Source organism: Megachile rotundata, chromosome 1 (genome assembly GCF_050947335.1).
Source record: "Megachile rotundata isolate GNS110a chromosome 1, iyMegRotu1, whole genome shotgun sequence".
NCBI lineage: Eukaryota > Metazoa > Arthropoda > Insecta > Hymenoptera > Megachilidae > Megachile > Megachile rotundata.
In genome coordinates, this window is record NC_134983.1 from 20,288,493 (window position 1) to 20,306,343 (window position 17,851).

Genomic DNA, 17,851 nt, shown 5'->3' on the forward strand with positions numbered 1-17,851 from the left:
GGGAAGTACCACGATGCAATATAACGCGTTGCGGTACAAATCGTGGTGATATAACGCATTGTAATACAACGCTTGACAATTCCAAGCGTGGCAGTCTTAACACCCGGCGATATAACGCGAGGGAACTACGACAGTGCAATATAACACGTTGCGGTACAAGGTGTGGTGATATAACGCCTTGGGACACAACGCTTGACAATTCCAAGCGCGACAGTGTAACACATGGCGATATAACGCGAGGGAAGTACCACGCTGCAATATAACGCGTTGCGATACAAATCGTTGTGATATAACGCCTTGGGACACAACGCTTGACAATTCCAAGCGTGGCAGTGTAACACGTGGCGATATAACGCGAGGGAAGTACCACGCTACAATATAACGCGTTGCGGTACAAATCGTGGTGATATAACGCATTGCAACACAACGCTTGACAATTCCAAGCGTGGCAGTGTAACACGTGGCGATATAACGCGAGGAAAGTACCATAATGCAATATAACGCGAGGGAAGTACCACGGTGCAATGTAACGCGTTGCCATACAAATAATGGTGATATAACGCATCGTGACACGACGAGTGACAATTCCAAACGTTGCAATGTTACACCCGGCGATATAACGCGTGGTAATGTATCATGGGTCAAAATAAAGCGTTACCATACAACACGTGGTGATATAACGTGTTGCAACACAACGTATAACATTTTTGTATGGTGGTAAATAAGTACTAGTAACTCCATCTAAATGAAAATTCAATCGGCAATATAGCGAAAGTTCCCTATATTTTGCAAATACAGCAAGTAAAATCATTACCTGTTGGAGTGGTATTCGAATTTTGTGCAATGAAACTTTCTCAACCATCGGTGCTGTTCACATATTGATATTGACATCGATGCGTTCATTGGTACGAACGTGAAATTACATCGCAACGAGTTGGAAATTTCTTTCTCGATTTGTAACGAACTTAACAATGATTTTAGCATCATTTATCGTTACGAGCCACTGGATTATTCAGCCGTTACTCGAACCGTGATTTCCCGTTTACAATGACTGCTCGACCACGCTTCCTGCGCTTCGCACTCGCATTAAATAAATCATTAGACAGACTCATCAATAAATAGCAAGCTTAATTGGCATCGATCGATAGTAACTGTTAATGTTTAGCGGCGATAAACATCCGTTCGCGATTACGACACTTTATCAGATTTATTTGAGTTCGATATTTTTACTTATATATTTAATAATGTTAACTTAGTAACGATGTTAATCCTGTATCCAGTATGCTAACATGAAAATATATTACATATAGAAACATATTCTTTGGTCACCGACACACGAACAACATTCGTGTGAACAAATTTTGGAGCTGTGTATTTACGGATTTAGAAATATGCGGTTAATATTCACTATTAATACCGAAATATTGACAGTGCATATTGTGCGTGAAATATTGATAGCATATATTAATCTAACGCCCCATTAATTTTCAAACAAGTACTAAATGTAATTGGATAAAGCCTACCTAGGGACATGTTAATTAATTAAATGAACTATAGGTTTTCAATCATTAATTGAACGTCTACTAATGCCTATTGATCACTCACAGTAAAAAATATAATTTAAAACACGATTCAAATCCTGCCCTATCATTACCGTCACCATGTTTTGTCCTAGAATATAAATTACTGTTCATTACGTGCAAACTTTTCAAAGGTAGATATTTTTTCTATGAACACCTATTACATCATTCTTAATCGTCTTTTTACACGATAACTTCGATACTGCATCCGATCATTACCGGTTGTTCCTTTCACCCCTTTTTTTCTACCCGATTTCGTTTCATCAGAAACCCTTACTGAAGGATTAATTCCTCGAGTCGCGGAAAGATTATTCGCTTAAAACCCGTGTTTTTGACCACAGAATTATGCTTCCAAGCTGCACGACAGCCTCGATGCGTGTATGCCACGCGACCATTTTTATTTAGACCAATTACCATAACACAGGCCTCGAGAATTCAACCTCGCGTCACTTGCTTTTTCTTCTTCGTTTACGCGAAATTTTCGTGACTACGAGCCTGGTATAAACTGCACTTTCATTGTCACTTACGCGATTGTAAAATGAAAATGGTGACGTGCAGTAAATTTACTCTTTCTCAATGTATAAGTTTGTGAATTTCAGATTTTTAAATTCTCAGATCTGAAGAATTTTCAGATTCCTATATTTTCAAGTTCTTAGCTTCTCAATGTTCCAATTTTCCAAATTTTCAATTTTCCTAATTTCGAATTTTGCAAATTTCCAATTTTCCACATTTCCCATTTTCCACATTTCCCATTTTCCACATTTCCCATTTTCCACATTTCCCATTTTCCACATTTCCCATTTTCCACATTTCCCATTTTCCACATTTCCCATTTTCCACGTTTCCCATTTTCCACATTTCCCATTTTCTATATTTCTCATTTTCCACATTTCCAATTTTCCACGTTTCCACGTTTCCACATTTCCACATTTCCAATTTTCCATATTTCCAATTTTCCACGTTTCCAATTTTTCAAGTTTTCAATTTTCCACATTTCCAACTTTCCAAATTTTCAATTTTCCAAATTTCCAACTTTCCAAATTTCAAATTTTCTCATTTATCAACTTCTTATACTCCCAAACTGTGAAAGCCTCAACCTTGCCAATTTCACACCTTCAAAGTCCCACCCTTCGACCTTCACGAACTTCCTAATCACAAAATTCGAAACGTCCTTGAATTATCAACGCCCCGCAAATGACCCAAATCGCACAGGGTCTAATTACGTCGAGTTCCAAATCAGCGGTACAGCGTTTAATTTATTTAGACCCAGTCCGTGTCCCATCAGCGTTACGTCCAGCTCAACGCCTGTAATTGAACCCGACACGGAATAAGTTAATATCTAAATTAACCCACGAATATTTCATCGGAAATTCCTTCGATCAATCAAAAACTTAGTTCGATGTCGCCATGTTGAAAATATCCTTTGATCCCTTCGATCCCTTATCCTCCTTGCATTTAACCAAAAAATAGGAAGTTTCGACGCGAGGCGTATCCGAAAGAGAACGTTCGTTTCCCGGATCCTTAAATCCGGCGAAGAAAAAGTAGGGAGCAGAGAACGTTCATTTTCTCGATCGCTTTATCCTCCCTCGACAAGGAAGATCACGGAAGCGAGTTAACGCAGGAATATCCGGGTTCCCTTAATCTTCCATCCGTCATTGACCAGCCAACGATATTTCTCCGGTGACGTGGGGCGTCTTGGACATAATCGCGACGCGTTTAATCGTCGTCGTTGTCGTCGTCCGGCAGATCGATTCACGTGTACGCACGTGTTCGCACGGTGGCCAGCGAGCGTCGCGGCGCTGTTTATGCAACCGTACACAGAAACGGAGCCGGTGTGTACGGACGCGACGGATCAATCCGGATTAATTGAGTTACGGTTCGCGGTTTTGCGGCCGGCCAACGACCGCACGGATATATCCGCGGCTTCCGGGAGGGTTTGTTGCCCGGGGACATGCGACTCCCGCGACGACGATTCTGTCAGACTTGTCCTACGTCTTGCCGCTCATCCTTCAGGGCTTCACGGATTAAAAAAAACTACCAACGGGATGCTTACGGCGTTCGATTTTTAACGACTGTCGTTCTTTTACCGATGGACGTTTTTGAGCTAAAGATAGTTCTGGGTTTAAACTTTATGTTGAAGGGAGATTCAAAGTGCGCGTGTAATAATTCACGCGTAATAATTCAGCGTGTGGTAGTTCCATGCGCAGTAATTCTGCGCGTGATAGGGCTCATGCGCAGTAATTCTGCGCGTGGTAATTCTACGCATAGTAATTCAGTGCGTGGTAATCCAATGCGTTCATATTTTGACACGTGGGAATTCGACACATGGTCATTCCATGCGTAGTAATTCTATGCGTGACAATTCCATTCGTAGTAATTCCACGCTTGGCAATTCTACGCGTAGTAATTCCACGCGTGGCAATTCCATGCGTAGTAATCCCACGCGTGGCAACTCTACGCGTAGTAATTCCACGCGTGGTAATTCGACGCATTGCAATTCCACGCGTGGTTATTCGATGCATTGTAATTCCACGCGTGGCAATTCCATGCGTAGTAATTCCACGCGTGGCAATTCCATGCGTAGTAATCCCACGCGTGGTAATTCGACGCATTGCAATTCCACGCGTGGTTATTCGACGCATTGTAATTCCACGCGTGGCAATTCCATGCGTAGTAATCCCACGCGTGGCAACTCTACGCGTAGTAATTCCACGCGTGGTAATTCGACCTATTGCAATTCCACGCGTGGTTATTCGATGCATTGTAATTCCACGCGTGGCAATTCCATGCGTAGTAATCCCACGCGTGGCAACTCTACGCGTAGTAATTCCACGCGTGGTAATTCGACGCATTGCAATTCCACGCGTGGTTATTCGACGCATTGTAATTCCACGCGTGGCAATTCCATGCGTAGTAATTCTACGCGTGGCAATTCCATGCGTAGTAATCCCACGCGTAGCAACTCTACGCATTGTAATTCCACTCGTGGCAATTCCATGCGTAGTAATTCTTACGCGTGGCAATTCCATGCGTAGTAATCCCACGCGTGGCAACTTTACGCATAGTAATTCAGCGCTTGGCAATTCTACGCATTGTAATTCAGCGCGTGGTAGTTCCATGCGTCGTAATCCAGCGCGTGGTAGTTCCATGGGCAGTAATTCTGCGCACAGTAGACTCATGCGCAGTAATTCTGCGCGTGATAGTTTCACGCGTGGTGATTCTACGCATAGTAACTCAGTGCGTGGTAATTCAGTGCGTTCATATTTTGACACGTGGGATTTCGACACATGTTCATTCGATGCGTAGTAATTCGACGCACGATGTTAAATAATAATTACTACAAATGATATGATAACCCTAAACAAAGTGTAACTTTCGTGCAAAGTTCAACTTTGTTTTATGTAACGAAATCAAGTGTCCGGACACTTATGGACGGTAGTGTAAGTCTGGTCATGGGTATATGACACATGGTAATACGAGGCAATATCAAACCGGTGGGAATATAACACTTGATAATATAACACATGGCAATAAATAATCCGCACAAATAATAATCTGTAATACTAAAGTTTGAAATAAATCGAGATACCAGGTAAATTAAAATATGTAACACAATCCTTCATTATTTCAGCAAAAATAAAGTATAACTGAATTTCGCTGAAAGCTCCTTAAAGCACCTTCGTTTAATGAAGACATAAAACATGATAAAACTCCGGTGGATAAATAGTAAAATAATCTAGTTGGAAGAAGAAAAGCGTTCATTCGTTGCTGAAGTTGATTCTATCGAGAAGTAATCTCGCGGGTAACTCTTCATAAAATGAGTAAGCTGATCCGCTTATGCATCCTCTTTGTTTTCTCATTAGGGAAATTACTTTACGTAGCATTCTTCGTTAAGAAGATCAAAGATACACTGTAGGGGATAAAAACTACCGAGCCATGTAACGGTAGAACTTTAAACGACTAAAACGATTGGTTGGTTTATTCGGGTGCTTTATTTTTGTGTTTGCTACTGTGAACGGGTTATCTACCTTTTTTACCTCGATACGTATTATTGATATTAATCTTGAATATCGACGATATCAATAATTTATCCAAATATCGTTGAATATCAATGATCTCAATAATTTATCAAAATATTCTTCAATATCAATCATGTCAATAATTTATGAGAATATCATTGAATATCAATGATCTCAATAATCTATCAATATAACCGGTGATACACCTTCATATCGTCCATATACAGTTTCCCAATCGAAGTTAGAGCACAACCAAAAGTAGACCAGTTAATAGCATCAGTTAATAATTTTTCAAACCTTCAAACCTAGAAATTCCGCTCTAAAATTTTGGAAGATCAGAAATCTCCAATTTGAGAAATCAAGAATTATGTTTAAATTTACATGAACCTAATTACACATTGCATTAATGCCCAACCCCCATACAATTAAAAACACCTTTACCTAAAGCGAAGCTTGTTAGAAGCAGCTGTCATCTAAGTTGTCGTCTCCTGTGAGAGGGTTAATTGCTCCCGTAGGCATTTCACAATCAATTTTTTTCACCGATGGTCCTTTTTCCAAGGTCTCGCCTTAATTTACCCGTAGTCTTGGCAGCCCGATAGCCGGGCGCTCGGGTACAAAGGTCTGCACCGTCGAGCAGCGGCAGGCCGCTTTGGGCGTCGAGTGTAATTGGCGAAATTAATTAACGGTCTATAAGCGAGTGGCTCGGTGTGTCTGTTATCTCGTGTGCGTACACGGGATTCGCTGCCACCAGGGACGTCCACGTTCAGAAGCTCCGGTTATGTCCTTTCCTCGGCACACGATCTACGAAGGATCAGACGACCAGGAACCGGGTTGTTGCTGAAAATTACCAGGAACAGCAAGGTGCACAGGCCCCTTGAAAATCCTGCTTCACCGATGTTGCTGGCTAATTTATGCGTGTATCCTGCCTGCCCATTACGCTGCCGCCGCTTAATCTTTGAGAGGATTTTGCCTGGGACCTTGTTTACGTTGTTATATCCTTTACGACGTGTAATTGGTAAATCGTTGCTATTGTCTTTAGTTATCGGGGTTTATAATGCGATTATAATATCTTGTTATTAATTATTTGCTTTGGGAGGATCAAAGCCATGTGTGGGTTTGTTCTGATATTAGGCTATTGGTTTATTCTGATATTATCCTACTGTTACTATATTATACTACTTGTGGTCTAATTATTGTTAGGTTTAGAATACACGTTTTAGAGAGGTCAAGCTTGGGTAACAGTAATTTACAATTTCAGTTTCTTTTAGAAATAGTTTCAGTTAATTGCAATAGCTCTTGACTCGTAGCAGAAATAGGACCCAAGGAGTCATTATATTCTAGCGAGTTTTTTCTTGATTTATTGTCAGTTACATTACTATTTCACTGTACATTTCACTGTATTATCACACTGCTGTAAATTCACCGTTCTATTTCTTCCACTATGTCCACTATATTACGTCACTGATGTGTCTACTAATATTCTGCTGTTCTACTTTCCACTCACTACAGAGCTATATTTATTAGTGATCTAACGTCTTCTTCCAATATGTTGCTATCCCACTATGTTACTGCTATACTTACGACTGTGCAGCTGTACTATTCAACTGTTTCACCCCAATAAAGCATTCTATGTTTCACCACTTCATTATATTAGTACATCATTATATCATGCACTTTATCGTGTATATTGCTTGCCACTCTGTTCACTGTTCTTTAATCGTGTCATTTAAAATTGTAGATAGTTGACTGTTTTGCTGGGTGTTGTACGTAGAGTCTAAGAGGAAGACCTGTCGTCAAGTTGTCTTTTTTGGGAAAAGTATTAAAGGAAGCCAGTTAGTTGCTGTTCCTCCTGCTAGACACTTCAAACATAGTACAACATCCTCACAATTACAAACTTCATTTTATTTAAAAATTCTACAAAATAATAGTCTTACTATTTCAATATACAGTCACTCTGTTGGACCACTCTGTACAGTTACTTCGTTCGAAATTTATTTGCAGAAAGTTGTAAATACGTGGTTAAAATTGTCAAACAACTGTTCGAAGAACGAAGGTCTTAAACTAGAAATTGTCAACCGCTTTTCCGCCGAACGACAACGTTCGTCACTTTCAATTTAGTCTTCGACTAAAATACCGTACCGTCAGGGGTAACATCAAACGCTGAGTGCACGTGGTGCAGGAGCACGCGAACTTGCGGTCTTCTACAACGCTTGTTTACACTTTCTTGGCTACGCGTTCGAGAAACCAGCCACACAGAACTTCCACGTGAACTTTGACAAACCTGTGTGCCGTTAACTTCTGCAAACGGAATATTCCTAACAAACCCCCAAGAAACGTGACCTTAAGGTTGATAATTTCAACTTCGGTTTATTCCTCTGTTATGATATCTCGGGACTGGAGAATGTATGCGGAAGCTTTAAGGATTCAGAAATCTAGGATTACTAGGACACTATTATGGGAATATAGAGATAGTATTGTATGGAAATTTTGAAATTGGAGCTTGAGATTGTAGGGTTTATAGACTTCTCGATCTACGGACTTTGGAGAGAGGTCTTTTGATGTACCTGGAAATATTTGCACATTTTTAGTTATGCAGGTTCTTTGGTCTAGTGAGTTATCTGTGGATACGAGTATCTAGAAACTGATATCTAAAGACACGGGTCATTTCATATTTATAAATGTAAAAATTTCCAAACTGTAAAATTTCTCAAATCAGTGTGTGTCACATAGGTATCTTGAACAACCCTGAGGATATAGGTTATTCACAAGCAATCAAGCTCTTGCCGTACAATGTCGTGTTCCACACCTGATGCACATGTGTCGAAATGTGACAAATCTGACTCATATTTTCCCCACGATTGAATTTCAACTTTAACTCCCTTTATTACTACAAAACTATCTTCAAGTAGTTTACACATTAAAGTGGTTTAACCACAAGTTGAAGACTTGCTGAAGTCTTAAGTCCTGCTAAAGTCCAAACCTGAAGTTGAAGAATCTTAAAAGTTTGAGTCAGGTTTGTCACATATGAACTGCAACCATATGTCTGACCTGTAAGCCAAAGGTTAATCTCAATTCCAACCAGTCCAATAATGACTACCATATACAAAGCATCCTTAACTACCATAACAAAGCATCTTTAACATCTGAACATCCCTTATCTGTCTTAACATTACAGCAGAAATTAAATCGCTCTACCTAACTTGCCAAAAAAATCATAAGTGTTTAAATCCGTTCAGCAACCAACTGGTTATCCTCTTTCGTAATTTAAATTCCAACGACAAAATCTCGCGTGATCCCCGGTACATAGGGTTCAAGTACTTCCTGCATAGGATTTGCAGCGCTTTCGGCTTCTAATTTTGCGGCGATCGGGGCCAGGCAGCGATTAAAGAATCGAACGAGCATCGGTTGCGGTTGCGGTCGGTGCTCGTGTCGCAACGATCTGTCGTTGGCCGTTTGATAAAAAGCACTTAAGCCGTATCCGCCCTTTGATCTCGCCTCGTAGCTCGCGTGTTGCGAGCGATAAATTCAGCCTTCCATTCTTGAAACACGTAAAGCTCGCTTTTATTTCGCCTACCCGCTTGATTCGCGAATTTCCATTTTGAAATACGAAAGCTTTCACCGATACCTAGGAGCTAACCAAGTGATTGATGCAAATGGTACTGTTGACAGTTATGCTCCGAATTGTGGATGAATCGTTAAATGGCGAGCATGATAGATTCTCGTTAATTATACGGTACTTGGTATTTTTATAATATCATGTGAGTTTTTCGAGCGAGAGATTATCGACCGGTTACAAATTGGGTTCATATTTCAGGTACTTTTATCGGGGTGCAGTAATCTCTCTCATGAAGTGACCGCGTTTTTGACCCTTACTTGAGAGATAAGTGATATAGTCATTTGTAGGAGGATGGTGAAACATAGGGTGTTCATTCGACCATATTAGGTTCACATGGTTTATTAAGATATTGTAGAGTAAATTAGAAACTGAGAGTGTTCGTTCATGGGACAAGTCGGGAGCTACTTAAGGGTTAGTGTCAAGTCGATACTTTCTGGCTTTCTTATCCGTGTTGAATCCGTGTTTAACATTGCTCACATCCAGCGCGTAGTAGTTCCATGCTTGGTAATTCGGCGCGTGGTAATTCCAAGCGCATTAATTCGACGCGTGGCAATTCTACGAGTAGTAGTAGCCGAACGCATGGTAATTCGATGCGTGGTAGTCCATCGCGTGGTAATTCTACGCGTAGTAGTAGTCGAACGCATGGTAATTCGATGCGTGGTAGTCCATCGCGTGGTAATTCTACGCGTAGTAGTCGAACGCTTGGTAATTCTACGCGTGGTAATTCGATGCGTGGTAGTCTAACGCGTGGTAATTCTACGCGTAGTAGTAGTCGAACGCATGGTAATTCTACGCATGGTAATTCGATGCGTGGTAGTCCAACGCGTGGTAATTCTACGCATAGTAGTCGAACGCATGGTAATTCTACGCGTGGTAGTCCAACGCGTGGTAATTCCACGCGTGGTAATTCCACGCGTGGCAATTCCATGCGTAGTAATCCCACGCGTGGCAATTCCACGCGTAGTAATCCCACGCGTGGCAATTCCACGCGTAGTAATTCCACGCGTGGTAGTTCCATGCGCCGTAATCCAGCGCGTAGTAGTTCCATGCGTAGTAATTCAGCGCGTGCTAGTTCCACGCGTAGTAATTCTACGCGTAGTAGTCGAACGCATGGTAATTCTACGCGTAGTAGTCGAACGCATGGTAATTCTACGCGTGGTAATTCCACGCGTGGCAATTCCATGAGTAGTAATTCCACGCGTGGTAGTTCCATGCGCCGTAATCCAGCGCGTAGTAGTTCCATGCGTAGTAATTCAACGCGTGGCAATTCCATGCGTAGTAATTCCACGCGTGGCAATTCCATGCGTAGTAATTCAGCGCGTGGTAGTTCTACGCGTGGTGATTCTACGCGTAGTAATTCAGTGCGTGGTAATTCATTGCGTTCATATTTTGACACGTGGGAATTCGACACATTGTCATTCGACGCGTAGTAATTCGACGCACTATAATTCCACAAGCAGTAATTCAACGTGTAGTAATTCAACGCGTGGTAATTCAATGTGTGATAATCCGATGTCTAGCGATTGTACACGTACTAATTCGACGTATTATATCTCAACGCGTAATAATTCAACCCATACCGATTGAACGTTTGATAATTTATATTCTAATAACCCACATAATGTAACTTATTAGTAACCTACTAATCAATTATAAACAACAAAATACCAACAGCCCATATTAATTCCATAAAACCCCCCAAAACAATTGCCAATTTCAGTATGATGGAACGTTAAATTTTTAGTTGTTGTAGGTGTAGATATTTTCAGGTCCCGTTCCCATTTCACTCGTGACAAACCGCAGAACAGGGAGAGAACCATAAGCAATCCCAGATGTACAACAGAGTTCACGAAAGCTTGTGTCGTAGGTAGAAGGTTTGGCGGAGCTCGGTAGTCGGCCAACTGCGCGTTTCGAGGCTGGTATACACGCTTATTAACATTCGCGAATAGCATCGTGGCGGGTATTTATGAACGTCTCAGGGCGCAAACAGCAAGCGTTGCTTCGCTTCTAATTGCGTGTGCGTTGTCGAGCGTTCTCGTCTCTTGGCTCGTGGAAAATCGTTTCGTAGTTCTCGAAAATTACAGTTTTTCTCTGCGATAATTTTCACAATGTCTGACGTAGTTCTTTGCTTACCGTAGTAACTAATAATAACAACTATAATAACAACTCTAGTGACATTTTAGCACTGCAATGTTTTGTATGTAGAAATATTTTGATCCACATATGTTCGCGGTTAGACATGTGTATCCACAAGTGATCGCATTAGAAGGTCTACAAGATTGTTAACGACAGTCTCTTATTGCTTTAAGCTTCTAACTGCGATGTTAATTGTTTTACATAAGCTTGAAGCTTGCTGTAAATTATTTTACAATTTACTAACTAATCGCTATAATAACAACTCTAGTGATATTTCAGCACTATAATGTTTTGTTTCACAATGTCTAACGTAGTTCTTTGCTTACCGTAGTAACTAAATAGCAATTTATTAACTAATTGCTATAATAACAACTCTAGTGACATTTCAGCACTGCAATGTTTTGTATGTATAAATATTTTGATCCACATATGTTCGCGTTTAGACATGTGTATCCACATGTGATCGCATTAGAAGGTCTACAAAATTGTTAACGACTGTCTCTTATTGCTTTAAGCTTTTATTTTACTATTAATTGTTTTACATAAGCTTGAAGCTTGCTGTAAATTATTTTACAGATCGGATATTTTTATTAAATTCCTGTAAATCAACCCTTTATGATTATATTTCTACATTTTATTTCCTCGGAGATCACCGTCGAGATCGAAGCCGTCTCAAAAAGAAATGAAATAAAAATTTGAAGATAAAAGGTCGGGAAATCTGTCAGTCACAGAGTCTCGTCGCGTCGCGTCCGTATTTTGCTGGTAATTGTATAAATTAAAATTGCCGCGCGCAATTGGATCGCTGACTCCATTAATGTAATTAAACAGCGCTCTAATTAACATTTATTAAACGAACGGTAGCGAGAGAATCCGTTGGAACGGAAAAAAGAGAGAGGAGGACGATGATCGAGAGAGGAAAAAAAAGGTGTAGAAATTACAGCCAGGCGACGCGGTAATAAACGCCGCGCTGATATAATCAAAATACACACGCGTTAATTTGCATAGAAATTGAAATGATATATTTTGCACTAGACCGCGCAAAGGCCAACGGTGAAACATTGAAATTGTATTTAATTAACTGCACGATTTTGCCAAGCTATTGTGTCATTATTCCCCCTTTTAACCGTCCTCTGTTATCTGTGCGCCATTATATTTTTGAATCGCATTAAACAACAAATGGATTCTAACTCTTTGGCTAGGCTTTACGTCGACGGTAAATATTATGGTTGCGAGTGGAGGTATAGTGATCGTTCAGGTATAGCGCGATCGTAAATCTTGGTGAGGATTTGCAAGGTTGAAAATCTGTGAATGTTTGAAGTTTGATATCCTCCATTTCCAATCTTTTAAATTTCCAAATTCCCTAATTTCTAATTTCCCCAATTTCCAGTTTTTGAAATTTCCAAGCGCCTTAATTCCCAATCTTTCAAATTTCAAAGTCTCTAAATCTCTAATTTTCCCAATTCCCAATTTTCCAAATTTCCAATCTTTGAAATTGTCAAGCGCCCCAATTCCCAATCTTTGAAATTTCCAAGCGTCCCAATTCCCAATCTTTGAAATTTCCAAGCGCCCCAATTCCCAACCTTTCAAATTTCCAAGTCTCCAAATCTCTAATTTCCCCAATTCCCAATCTTTCAAATTTCTAATTTCCCCAATTCCTAATTTTCCCAGTTTCCAATCTTTGAAATTTCCAAGCGCCTCAATTCTCAATCTTTGAAATTTCCAAGCGCCCTAATCCCCAATCTTTCAAGTTTCCAAATTTCCCAATTTCTAATTTCCCCAATTCCCAATTTTCCCAATTTCCAATCTTTCAAATTTCCAAGCGCTCCAATTCCCAATCTTTGAAATTTCCAAGCGCCCCAATTTCCAATCTTTGAAATTTCCAAGCGCCCTAATCCCCAATCTTTCAAATTTCCAGATTTCACAATTTCTAATTTCCCCAATTCCCAATTTTCCCAATTTCCAATCTTTCAAATTTCTAAGCGCCCCAATTCTCAATCTTTGAAATTCCCAAGCGTCCCAATTCACAATCTTTGAAATTTCCAAGCGCCTCAATTCCCAATTTTTCAAATTTCCAAATTCCCCAATTCCCAATTTTTCCCAATTTCCAATCTTTCCAATTTTCAAGCGCCCCAATTCTCAATCTTTGAAATTCCCAAGCGCCCCAATTCCCAATCTTTGAAATTTTCAAGCGCCCCAATTCCCAATCTTTGAAATTCCCAAGCGTCCCAATTCCCAGTCTTTGAAATTTCCAAGCGCCTCAATTCCCAATTTTTCAAATTTCCAAATTCCCCAATTCCCAATTTTTCCCAATTTCCAATCTTTCCAATTTTCAAGCGCCCCAATTCTCAATCTTTGAAATTCCCAAGCGCCCCAATTCCCAATCTTTGAAATTTTCAAGCGCCCCAATTCCCAATCTTTGAAATTTCCAAATTCCCCAATTCCCAATCTTTCAAATTTCCCAATTACTAGTTTTTCTAATTCCCAAATTCCCAAATTTCCGTATTCCCTAAATTTCCCAAAATCCCCAAATTTCCAAAATTCCCAAAATTCCATAATTTCCAAATCCCCAAATTCTCAATATCTAATTCTATAACCAAATCTAAATAATTCCCAACTACCTCAAATACTCGCAAACCATAACACCACCCTATATAAAAAGCTAAACTACAACGCCTACCTATAAATATCTAAATAAAGAATGTCCAGCAATAGAATTAGAGCACCAACACTGCAATTTAGTATAGAACAGACAACATAGTATAACCGGTGGGGATATTTCATTGTGCGTCGATGATCGAATTTCTAGCTTTAATTCGTCTCTCGTTAATTAATCCGCGATCGAGTACTGCGCCGTTTTGCAACAACGAGTGGTGGAGGATCGATTTTCCAAATAATAATAGAGTGATTTAATTGTGATCAGTCGCGGCGATAATTACATGAACAATCGGGACTGAATTGAAAAGCGGATGTTGGATAGAGTTTGTCACCGTAGATTGATCCCGTGAATTTTCGTTTGTTTCGATGCTACAGTCTGATGATGATGTTCAGATTGTGCAATTACATACATAATTGTCGCGAGAAAGTGTTTAAACTTTAATTGGAAAACGGAAGTTAGTTGCGGAGAAATTAGATGCAATTAATCGGTGAAAAAACATGGTGTCTTTCGGTTCAGTTAAGGGTGGTTTTCGTTCAATTTTATGGGGAATTTGGGGAATTTGGGGAATTTGGAAAATTGAAAGATTGGGAATTGGGGGGTTGGAAATTTGAGAGATTGGGAATTGGAGGGGTTGGAAAATTGAGTGATGGGGGATTGTGGAGTTTGGAAATTGGGAGTTTGGAAAATTGAGAGATTGGAAATTGAGAAGTTTGGAAATTTGAGAGATTGAGGATTGTGGAGTTTGGAAATTTGGAAGATTGGAAATTGGGGAGTTTGGAAATTTGAGAGATTGGGAATTGGGGTGATTGGAAATTGGGGGGTTTGGAAATTTGAGAGATTGGGAATTGGGGTGATTGGAAATTTGAGAGATTGGAAATTGAGGAGTTTGGAAATTTGGAAGATTGGAAATTGAGAAGTTTGGAAATTTGAGAGATTGAGGATTGTGGAGTTTGGAAATTTTGAAGATTGGAAATTAGGGAGTTTGGAAATTTGAGAGATTGGGAATTGGGGTGATTGGAAATTGGGGGGTTTGGAAATTTGAGAGATTGGAAATTTGAGAGATTGGAAATTGGGGAGATTGGAAATTTGTGAGATTGGGAATTGGGGTGATTGGAAATTGGGGAGTTTGGAAATTTGAGAGATTGGGAATTGGGGTGATTGGAAATTTGAGAGATTGAAAATTGAGAAGTTTGGAAATTTGAGAGATTGGGAATTAGGGAGTTTGGAAATTTGAGAGATTGGAAATTTGAAAGATTCGAATTTAGGGAGTTTGGAAACTTGAAAGATTGGAAATTGTGGAGTTTGGAAATTTGAAAGATTAGAAATCGAGGAGTTCAGAAATCCTAAAGATTGGACATTGAGAAAATTTTTCGTTTCGTACATATAATACCTCATACCGTAATTTTATACCCAACAAACAACTAGTAATTAAACACCATTAATCTTATTTTACTACACTGTCAGAGTTCCCCTTTTTATGAGCCATCTCTTCGGCAGTAAAGTACTCGTCGCAGAACACGGTCCAAAGGGATGCATCTGTTCTGTACCACGTACCATATTCGAATGCAAAATGCATGTTTCGTTAATACCCGGCAGAAGTTGCCTTAATATCCTAATATCCTATTAATCGCTTATAAAATTGTCTCATTTTGTACAGCGACGAACAAGAGTGCTCGCTGGGTTGGACCCAGTGTGGCCCTTTCGTGGCTTAATACCGAATAAACTCTTAAGTTTGTGCCACCTGCACTCACCACTGAAAATGTTCGCACTGGCTGCAAACCTTTCCCGAATTTCCTTCTGAGCTGAATTTACAAAATTTCTACAAATTTTAGGAGACGAGAGTCGATAGTACAAATTTATATTCATAATTTATTACTTTTATTGGAATCTGTGGGGATTTAAATTGACGTAAAAAATTAATTCATTTATTTTATTTTTAATTTGAAATTAGCATAGTAGTATCTGAGGTGGAACATTTGGAAATTTGAGATTTTTATGTTCAAGTTCTCAAATTGTCCAATTTTTACATTTTAAGAATTTTAGATTTAAAAATTTTTAAATTCATTGATTTCAAAATTGATAACTTTTATCTTCCAATTCGCTCATTCTGAATTTTCAAATTTTTAAATTGGGATATTTGGTATTTCGATAACTTGATACTAAGAATATTATATTAATGTTATGTATTATATATAACAATATTATATTATATTAAGAAAATATAATAATGTACTATTATCAATGGTACGTAAATTTTGAAAAAGAACGGCATTGAATAAACAATAATAAATAGAGTTGGCAATTTGTGAACACTTTATTTACGAGGAATCCTTTGAGAGATCTCTTTAAGTGACCCACTTCCGGTTTAACCGAGTGGCGGAAGTGCGCACCAGTGCACCCAACAGCGTCATAGGACACACGGAAATTGCTGGAAGGACCGATGCTCGAATTTGCCATTAAGCCACCGGAAGTGCGTTCGCGAGCTCGCCTCCTATCATTCGCAGCAATTGCTCTCTGTAAACATTTGCCTCGTGCGTTTTTCTTCTCGTTCGCCAACGCGGCTAATTAAATATTCAAATTACCTTCGACCACGCGATTTTCACCTGTTTGGAAATCGGGCTTCCGTTGCCAAATAACGCGGAAAAAAAGGTAAAGAAACTATGCTTTAAGTATAGGAATACATCCAAACAAAAATTGCAGACCTACTTATTTAACATTTTATTTTAATTATTAATTACGTTCATATTGATCGAAGTACACAAGTTTCTTATTTTATATAAAAAAATTTGTTGAGACACTTTTCACAATTTGTTTGAGGCAAACAATAGTCCCAATAAGGAATTGTCTTCTACGCGCGGGATTACTACGCATGGAACTACCACGTGTGGGATTACTACGCATGGAATTGCCACGCGTGGGATTACTACGCATGGAATTGCCACGCGTGGGATTACTATGCATGGAATTGCCACGCATGGGATTACTACGCATGGGATTACCACGCGTGGGATTACTACGCGTGGGATTGCTACGCATGGAACTACTACGCGTGGAATTACTACGCGTGGAATTACCACGCGTGGGATTACTACGCATGGAACTATTACGCGTGGGATTACTACGCATGGAATTACTACGCATGAAATTACTACGCATGGAATTGCCACGCGTGGAATTACTACGCGTGGAATTACTACGCATGGAATTGCCACGCGTGGAATTACTACGCGTGGAATTACTACGCATGGAATTACTACGCATGGAATTGCCACGCGTGGAATTACTATGCGTGGGATTGCTACGCATGGAACTACTACGCGTGGAATTGCCACGCGTGGGATTACCACGCATGGAATTGCCACGCATGGAATTACTACGCATGGAATTACTACGCATGGAATTGCCACGCGTGGAATTACTACGCGTGGAATTACTACGCATGGAATTACTACGCGTGGAATTACTACGCATGGAATTGCCACGCGTGGAATTACTATGCGTGGGATTGCTACGCATGGAACTACTACGCGTGGAAATTTAATATCTTTTTCACTTACTAAAAATTTTATGTTTGTTTTTATCACTTTTTTAATTTACATTTCTCCTTTATTTGCAATTTCAAATTATGTGCTCCTTCGAAGCTGACGAATGAGGTGTTAAATCGAGAACAAAAGCAGTAATAAGTGATTTAATTTTTCCACAGCCAACGACTACAAAATGAAATGACTTCCAAAATAATACCTCTGTATTTGTCATTAAAACAGCACTACAATTTCATAATAATAATACTAGAAAATAAAATAGTCGAGAATACCAGACAACAAAAATTATAAGACGGACCCGA

The 17,851-nt window shown here is 39.6% G+C and overlaps 2 protein-coding genes across 4 annotated transcripts in view; both read left to right on the forward strand.

The window, feature by feature from the left end:
- LOC100877476 (von Hippel-Lindau disease tumor suppressor) overlaps positions 1-17,851 on the forward strand; it is a 123,013-nt gene that overhangs the window by 33,388 nt on the left and 71,774 nt on the right. The gene's annotated exons all lie outside the window — the stretch shown is intronic.
- Positions 1-17,851, forward strand: part of PH4alphaEFB (prolyl 4-hydroxylase subunit alpha-1) — a 386,407-nt gene that overhangs the window by 33,387 nt on the left and 335,169 nt on the right. The gene's annotated exons all lie outside the window — the stretch shown is intronic.